Source organism: Camelus dromedarius, chromosome 2 (assembly GCF_036321535.1).
Source record: "Camelus dromedarius isolate mCamDro1 chromosome 2, mCamDro1.pat, whole genome shotgun sequence".
Classification (NCBI taxonomy): domain Eukaryota; kingdom Metazoa; phylum Chordata; class Mammalia; order Artiodactyla; family Camelidae; genus Camelus; species Camelus dromedarius.
The window spans coordinates 75,099,254-75,108,463 of record NC_087437.1 but is presented as its reverse complement, the minus strand read 5'-3'; positions in this window follow the sequence as shown (position 1 = coordinate 75,108,463).

Below are 9,210 nucleotides of genomic sequence, written 5' to 3'. Positions count from 1 at the left end.
GAGGAGAGTAGACCATAAACAAAAACATCAGCAAAGTAATTTCTATTTTAATGTGTTACACAGGAAACAGGATATGATAGTGTGTACCCAGGGAGATGGGTGCCCTATTTTAGTCAGAGTTATATAAAGTAAGGCTGTTCAGAATATTTAAGTTTAAGGTGAGCCATGGAGGAGAAGATTGAAGAAGCTTTGTAAAGAAACATTTTACTCTTTCCAAGCAGAAGGGAGGACGAGTGCAAAGGCTGGAGCTAATAAAAAGTTTATCTTGATCGTGGAGAGAAAGGAGACTAGCGAGGCTGTAGAGGAGGAGCCAGCACAATTTTTCTATAAAGGGTCTGACAGTAAATATTTTAGACTTTTCAGGATATATGTTCTCTGTTGAAAGGCAACTCTGCTTTACAGCATGAAAGCACTATAGATGTACATGCTTGAGTGAGTGTGTCTGTGTTCTGATAAAACTTTATTTGCAAAAACAGGTGATGGGATGGATTTGGCCCATGGACGGTAGTTTGCCCTGCTCTAGACTCTAGAGCTAAAGGAAGTGCAACATGTTGAACTTGGAAAACAGCGCAGAGTCCAGACCATGTGGGCCAAGGGCAGAGTAAGAAGTTGGAATTTTATTCTTAGTGAAATGTAAAGCTGTTGAAAGCTCCCACTAACCAAGGGGTTGATTTGGTCTAATTTAGTTTTTAAAATAGTATTCTAGATGCTGTGTAGGGAATAGATCAGAAAAGCCATCAGTATAGAAGTAGGGAGGCATTTGCAGTCGTCTGGGAAACAGGTCATGATGCTTGGCCTACAGGGGGCAGCAGAGAGACGGTGTGCATGAATTGATGGGTCTTCTCAAATCAGGACAAGAAGGTGGGTCAGATGTGAGGGTGAGAGACATGTTGAGGCAGCAAGGATGAGTTGTAGGTTTCTGTCTTGAATTAGGTTGCTGTTATCAAAATGTGGAAGATGGGGAAGGAATCCAAAGTTCAGTTTCGGAAAGTTTGACATGTCTGTTGAGACATTCTGAGTCATCCTTCAGAAAAAGAACGCCTGAATAAATAACTACAAGGGAACATGGACCATTTCTGAAGCAGATCAAAGAGAGAAGCAAGGCCAGTAGCCTATCATTCACACTAGAATGACTTTGTAGGGAGCCAAAGCCCCTCTATAGATAAGTATATACAGATGCCGGGCTATGAAATTACACGAGCAAACTCCACTTAGGACTTTTGTTCAAGTGGCCACAATCATAACTTCCTGTCTCAAAACAGAGGGCGACCTCCTTCCACAGCATCTGAAGCTGCATGCTTCCCTCTCGTGTCTCTGTTTCTGCACCGTCAATGAGCAAGCCCGCACAGCAGTGAAAGGGGGCTGAGTGCAGGCAAACAAAAATAACTCGTGTAGAGAAACACAGGATGCTAATTGTGACCAGCAAACAAAGTCTACAGGTTAGTTGTGACCTACAAATGTGCTGCTACACATGTTTCTCCGTTGGGCTTTGACCACATCCTAAGACATAATTCAGCACTGTTGATTTTTCAGAGCTAGTTTGCCTGCTTCAGTCATCCAGTCATAAGCATAAGAAAAAAAAGGGGACCATGTTTTATGGCTTTTGCTTAACTCAACTTCGACTGGGTGCTCCTAGGAATGCTGCTGCAGAAAATATCATAGAAATAGGGAACAAGCTAATGAACCATGGCGCAGAGCACATGCTAAATAATGTCACCTGATCCATTCCACATTAGTTGGTGAAGTTTTAAAAGGTATTTTTATTCACATGTTTAAGAAGCATTAATTTTGTTGAAGTAGGTTTATCTATGGCAGAAAATCTTAATGCTGATAATTAATATCACTCACGTTAATATGCAGTATGAAATTCCAGAAGGAAGATACAGTATTTGGTGTTTTCAAATTTATTGAAAACATACCACAATTTGATAAACACACATGCATATACACTCTATATATACGTACATATACACACACACTATATTTTCATCAGATAATAGAGTCATCATCCTATTTTATAACTTGGGTTAGTTTGGATTATGCTTTGCTGTCAGTGACAGAATGTCCAATTTTAGCTACTTAAACAATTAGGAGTTATTTTCCTTAAAGAGCAAGAAATCAAGAGGTAGGTTAGTGGCTTTATTCAGTGGCTCATGAATGTTAGAACAAACTCTTAAAATTTCTCTTGACCTTTTCCTCTCAGTTGTGAAATAACTTCTGCAGCTTCAAGTACTACAGCTGTGTACAAGGAGAGGAAGAGGGAATCAGGAGGCAGTAAGAGGCGACCAGTTTCATCTGTTCCTTGTTAACAAGGAAAACATTTTCATAATTCCTGTAGCAGACATTTCCTTGGGTCTCATTGTCTTATTGCCATCAGGCTCCTTGATCTAACTGCTGCAGAGGGCGGGAGGGTGGGTAGAGGCTCCAGGAAGCAGTAAACAGGATTCTCGTAATTGGTTTAGACGCATACCATTTCACCTGGCCTGGGCATGTCAGGCTTCAAACAAAAAACGAGGAGAAGCTGGATCTTGGTGAGGCGACTGAGTCTGCTACACAGACTGTGAGAGCAGACAAACTTAGCATAACTCATTTGTTATTTTCAAATTGTGACAAACATTGCGATGTACTGCCCAGATTCCCCTTCAGGAATAAAGGACTCGTTACCCAGCTGCTGGGAGGGTTGCTGGAAGGAAGATGGGCCTCAAGCTCTCAGCTCCCTTGAGTTATCCCTGCAACTGAAGAGTCTTCTTCCCAAGGACATGAGCCTGCCTAAGGCTGTGTTCATCCACAAAGGCTGCAATGGCCCCTCCTCTTGCCCTTCCCTGACCCCGCTCTCTGCTCCCCACACTCAGAACAGCTCTGAAAGGGCATCGTGCCCTCAGAGCAGGGGGTTGGCTAAAGCTTCTGCCAAGACTGCAACTCAGCTTGACTTTTCCCTCTGTGCAGTCCTGCTGTCTCCTGTCTTCCACAGGTTCTCTTGATCCCGACGGCACTTCCAGTAAAGCTCCTGCAAGCTCATGCCCATCTAGTCCTGAGAACCCAAACTGCTCCAAAAATAGAACAGGAAAATTAAATATACTCAAAACATATTCCTTTCTCTATTTTAGTTTTGAAGTTTGTTTGGAAACTTGAAGTATTTTTTTTATTAAAGTTAAAATGAAGTTACTAAAGTTAAAATGTAACTTTTCAGATGCCACATGGAAATGAAATTCTTTGTCATTACAACATTGGTAAGTGTGAAAAAATTTGCTATCTGTACTAACTTTTCATTTCTCTGATTGAGCAAATACTTGATTCTGTTTATAAATTTTTTTAAAAAGCTTTATCTGAATTAGTGCTTTTACTGCAAAATTACAAAAACAGGTAAACGTTTGCGAAAGAAAAATCATCTCTAATCTTAACACATGTTACTCATCTTTGAGTGGTATCTGTCCAGACTTTTAAAAGGAGTTTACACCTGCTTCTTGGACTATTTATTTAGTCTTAGGAAAGTTTGAGGATTTGATCCATGTTCAATATTAGCTCCTCCTTGCAATATTAACTGAAAGAATATTTAGGAATTGAATGAGAGCTGATCCTTACTAAAAGAGAATCTGGCCAAGGACTACAGGACCAAACCATACCTCATCCCTCTGTTGCTCTGTTACTGTCTTTCATGTTAAACAAAAGCTTTTGGGATACGGTTTTAATTCCTGTGTTGATTATTTTAGCTGTATTCTTTGAGATTTGTTGTTAGTTGCTCTAGGGATTAAAATATTCATCTTTAACTATCACAATTCACTTAAAGTTAGCACTGGCATAATGTCAGTAAAAATAGTATACCAGTAAAGCACCTTATTTTCTCTCCCTATTCTTTTGTGATATATATAAATCCTTCATATATTCTGTAAACCCAATAATACTGCATTAGACTTATGGCTTTAAACAGTTTCCTAATTTTAAAGAAATTAAGGAAAAGAAAAAAATTATGCATATACACACGATCTTTATTTATTCACATATCTCTGGTGACCTCTATTTTTTCTTGTGGAGCTGAGTTACTGTCTGGTGACATTTCCTTCAGCCTGAAGAACTTCCCTTGTTTTGTTTGTCAGGTCACCTACCAGTGAATTCTATCATTTTTTGTATATCTTTGTTTAGAAATGTCTTTATTGTGCTTCTTTTTTTGAAACTAAGTTTTACTAGGCAATAGAATTGGTTGCTTTTTCCCCCCCAGCATTTTGAATACGTCACTTCTCTTTCTTGAGGCTTGCTTTGTTTTTTATAAGTTAACTATTAATCACATTGTTGTCTCTTTCCATAAAATAAGTTGTTTTTCTCTTGCTGCATTCAAGATTTTCTCTTTTCACAATAGCGAAGACATGGAAACAACCTAAATGTCCATTGACACAAGATTGGATAAAGAAGCTGTGGTATATTTATACAATGGAATACTACTCAGCCATAAAAAATAATAAAATAATGCCATTTGCACCAACATGGATGGACCCAGAAATTGTCATTCTAAGTGAAGTAAGCCAGAAAGAGAAAGAAAAATACCATATGATATCACTTACATGTGGAATCCAAAAAAGAAGACAAACAGATTTATTTACAAAACAGAAACAGACTCGCAGACATAGCAAACAAACTTGTGGTTACCAGGGGGGAAGGGGATGGAAGGGATAAATTGGGAGTTTGAGAATTGCAGATACTAACTAATATATATAAAATAGATAAACAAGTTCATACTGTATAGCACAGGGGACTATATTCAATATCTTGTAGTAACTTATGGTGAAAAAGAATATGAAAATGAATATATGTATGTTCATGTATGATTGAAGCATTATGCTGTACACCAGAAATTGATACAACATTGTAAACTGACTATACTTCAATAAAAATATTTATATAAAAAAAGATTTTCTCTTTTCTTTGGCTTTCAGGAATTTGAATATGATGTGTCTGGTTGTGTTTTCTTTTATATGAGTATCTACTTTGTGTTCATTGGATCTGGAAATAAATGTCTTTTCATCAAAATGGGAAGTTTTCAGCCATTACCTTTTAAAATACTTTCCATTCCCCTTTTCTCCTCTCCTTTCATGACTCCCAATAAATGTATTCTTGAAATTGTTCTACAGATCTTTGAGACACCATTCCTTTTTTTTCCCTATCTCTTTTATTTTTGTTCTTTGGATTAGACAATTTCAATTGATCTATCTTCTGATTCACTAAGACTTTAGCTATTTCAAATCTGCTGTTGAATCCACCTAGTGAATTTTTTATTTTGGTCAATGTAATTTTCAAGTCTAGAATTTCCATTTCGTTATTTAATCTGGGTTCTCAAGAGTCAATTTTTATTGACTGCTTTTTTTTTTTTTCTGAATATGGGTCACACTCTCCTGTTTCTTAGCATGTCTTGGAATGATTTTATCACTTGTGTATTCTGTTTTATTTTTCTCAAGCTCATTGTATTGTGGGTTTCTGTTGTTATTTGTTTGTTTTAGTAACTTGCCCAGACTTAAACCACAGAATCTCTCTTCTTCTAAAGCTGATAATGTGTCTGATCAGTCTATTTTAGCATTTCCTTTTTGGGGACCCCTCTGTCAGCATAGGTTAGTGGTCAGCCAGTGATTTGGGCAGATACCTTGATTCTCTAAGTCTTCCCCAGATGTTGCCAGTTGAGGTACATGTATGTTGAAGAACACTTTCAAACTTGTAGCCCGTTCTCAAGTCTGCCTTGGTTTTCATTATTTGCCTGCCCTTCTCTGGTCTCCCTGACACCATACATAGTTTAGCAGTAAGGCAGGAAAGAGTAGAAAGCATATTTTAGCACTGTTATAGCTCTTGCCATTACATTTGTGACTGGCAGAAAATTTGTCCTAAACCAAGCCTGCAACTTTAGATTAGCAAAGTGATGGTCTTTCCCCATTCATTCTGAAACAGGCTGCTGCCTTTAGCCAGCAAGGTATGGGGTTGTCACACTCATATTCTCCCTTGCTTTCCTAGCCCTTCCTCCCCACACCGCCAACAAGTCTGCCACCTCTGGCTTTAAACTGTTGAGTTTTCTTGCCTTTTTCAAGCTGGTAAGCTACATGCAATGACGGGCGAAGGAGAAGGAGGGGAATGAGAGCAGCCAAGGCCAGACAACCATGGACTGCTGTTATTCTTACCTGAAACTGCAGCAATTTCCCAAGAATAAGCATTTTTTCTTCCAGTTTTATTGAGATATAATTGACATACAGGACTGTATAAGTTTAAGGCATGCAGCATGATATGACTTACAAACATCATGAGATGATGACCACAATAAGTGTGGTTGAACATCCATTGTCTCATATATAGATATAACACTAAAGAAATAGAAACAAATTTTTTCCCTTGTGATGAGGATTCTTAGGATTTACTCTCTTAACAACTTTCATATATGACAGAAAGCAGTGTTAATTAAATTGATCAGTTTGTGCATTTTATCTTTAGTACTTATTTACCTTATAGAGTTTGTATCTTTTGACTGCTTTCATCCAATTTACCCTCCCTCCCCCCAAGAAAATAAGCATTTCTCAATTTTCATATGGTAGTTTTAGGCACTTTTCCCCTTTATATTTGCTTTATCCTTGTTTTTTTGCACAGTGGAGCTCCATAACCTTATCATGTCACTTACAAAACATCTCCTTCCATCTGATTTTTAAAACAATTCACATGTATGATTTTGATAAAAATTACAGAGGATTTGATGGCTATTTCCTTAACATGATAATATAGCTATATCTTTTTACAAATCTATTGTGTCTCTATAATTAAATCCATATCTAAATATATAGCTATACCTAGCTTAGCATCTATTGACTATTTTTTCTAAATCAGTTATTAATTTGATAGTTTCAAAATGGTGGATGTTCTAACTCCATCATGCCTTCCACAGTTACTAGTTGGCGTTCTGTTCTAAGAAACAATTTTCCCTTTTAATTTGTTCATTTTTCTTCCTTCCTTCCTTTCCTTATCAACATGGACCCATAGATTATTTATTTTTTCTTTTCTCTACCCAAAATTTTAAAGTTAGACTTATCAAGGTGTATTTTACATAGAGTAAAAATGGGTCATTCAAAAAATTTCCCAAAACAGTTCCCTTAGGTCCTTTTGCATTCAATCCTTTCTCCAGCCTCTAGCCCTCAAACCTACTGACCTCATTTCTGTTCCCGTTTTAATTTCTGATTTTTTTATTGCTAATATAAAGTTTTATATATTAATCTTATATTCTGAAACCCTGCTACACTTGCTAATTAGTCCCAGCAGATTGTTTTTGTAGCTTCCATATACAACATGTCATTTGTGAGGCTTCTTCCTTTACTTCTTGCTTTCCAATCCAGACGCATTTAATTTCTTTTGCTTATTTCTTGGGCTAGAACCACCTCTAGAACAATGCTGAATTACAGTGGTGAGAGTAGACAGCCTTGCCTTATGTCTATCCTAGAGGGAAAAACATTCAGTAATTACAAGAATGTTGTCCTTAATCATTGATTGAGGATGATGTGAGCTGTAGGTTTTTGGTAATTTCTCTTAATCATGTTGAGGAAGTTCTCTTCTATCCCTAGTTTCCTGAGAGTTTTATTTTTTTAGTCAGGAATGCATGTTGAGATTTTGTCAAAAAGTTTTTCTGCCTCTACTGAAATGATCATATGGTTGTTTTTTTTGTTTTGTTTTGTGAGTTCTTTCAGTCTGTTAACCTGATTTACATTGATTTTTTAATGTTAAACCATCTTTCATTCCTGGGGTAAATCCCACTCAGTCATAACATATTATTATATTATTCTTTTAATATATTGCTGGATTAGTTTGTTTCTTGTTTCTGAATTTTTGTTATCTACTCTTTTATTTGTGTTTGATTTTCCAAGAATTCTGGTTCTGTAAGGCTATAATAAGTGTAATAAGAAGATCTGAGTATGTTATGCCAAATCCATGCAGTGTTCCATTGCTTTTAAATTATTTTTTCTCTTCCATCTGAATAATTATGTTTTCCAGAAGATCTGATAGTGTAAACTCAATGAAAATATGGATCATCAATATAGTCTAATCAGAGGCGATTGTAACACCATAATTAATTTTGAATAATTTCTCATTTTAAAACAGCATGATTGGAAGCACAGGGGTCCCTTCCCCTCTTGTCTTTCATACAGCTGTTTGCTTACTTTGTACTAGCTTCTGTCTTACTAAAGAATGATTTACCAGGATAAAGAAAACAATCACAGAGAGAGAAATTCTGTTTCTATAAAAACAAAGGTATTCCAAAGAGCCTTTAGAATGAGGAAGCATCAATGATAAAAGTAGTGTAAGCTATTGTAAGTAATTTTAAACACTAGATAAATATATAAAATGTAAAGTTAAAGTCCCAGGCAATCCCCTGCTAATAACTACTCTTAACATTTTAGAACCCCTTGGACCAAAAAAAAAAAAAAAAACTAAACCTCTGTGTGTGTGTGATATATGCATATGTATGCAAATAAAAATAAATATACTATATAGTGATAACGATTAATTATAAACTAATAGAAAAAAAGAGGTTGAAAACTGGGCCTTTTTTTTATACTCTATGACCCATTTTTCTGAGTGTTGAAGCTCTGATTGGCAGCTGCCATTTTGATGTTTTTTTTATTTTCTTTTGGCAACAAAACCTCAATTTTGTTGCCCTTAAAATCCTCATTTCTTGACAGGTGCCCATCAAAACCACGCACCTTTCTCCCAAATTTCATACAACATTTATAACTGCTTCCAGCTTGTCAGGATATTTCTGCTTTGCCCAGCGATCTCCTAAACTTCATTTTGATAACCTCTCATGAAAAAGTACTCCAGAAGCTTCATGTTTATTTCTTATTTGAACATGACTCATGAAGCCATCAGTCAAGTCTCTGAATGCACTCCCTAATGTATTTCATAACAAACGTATATCCTTAGGTTTTTATATTCTGATAACATCCTCATATGCTCAGCCATCCATATTTAATGAAAGACTATCATTCTCCCCCTGGCCAATTCCAACATCTGCAGAACCATCTAATGCACAGACACGGACCTTCTATGTGACCTTGGACAACCTTGTTCTATATCCTGAGTATATGAATGTACGGAATGGGGACCACTGTAATGCAAATCACTTTTCAAGAACATTCTAATAATTAGAAATTGTGAAGTGGTTCAGATTTATCAGCCTGTTTGACTATTCTGGAAATG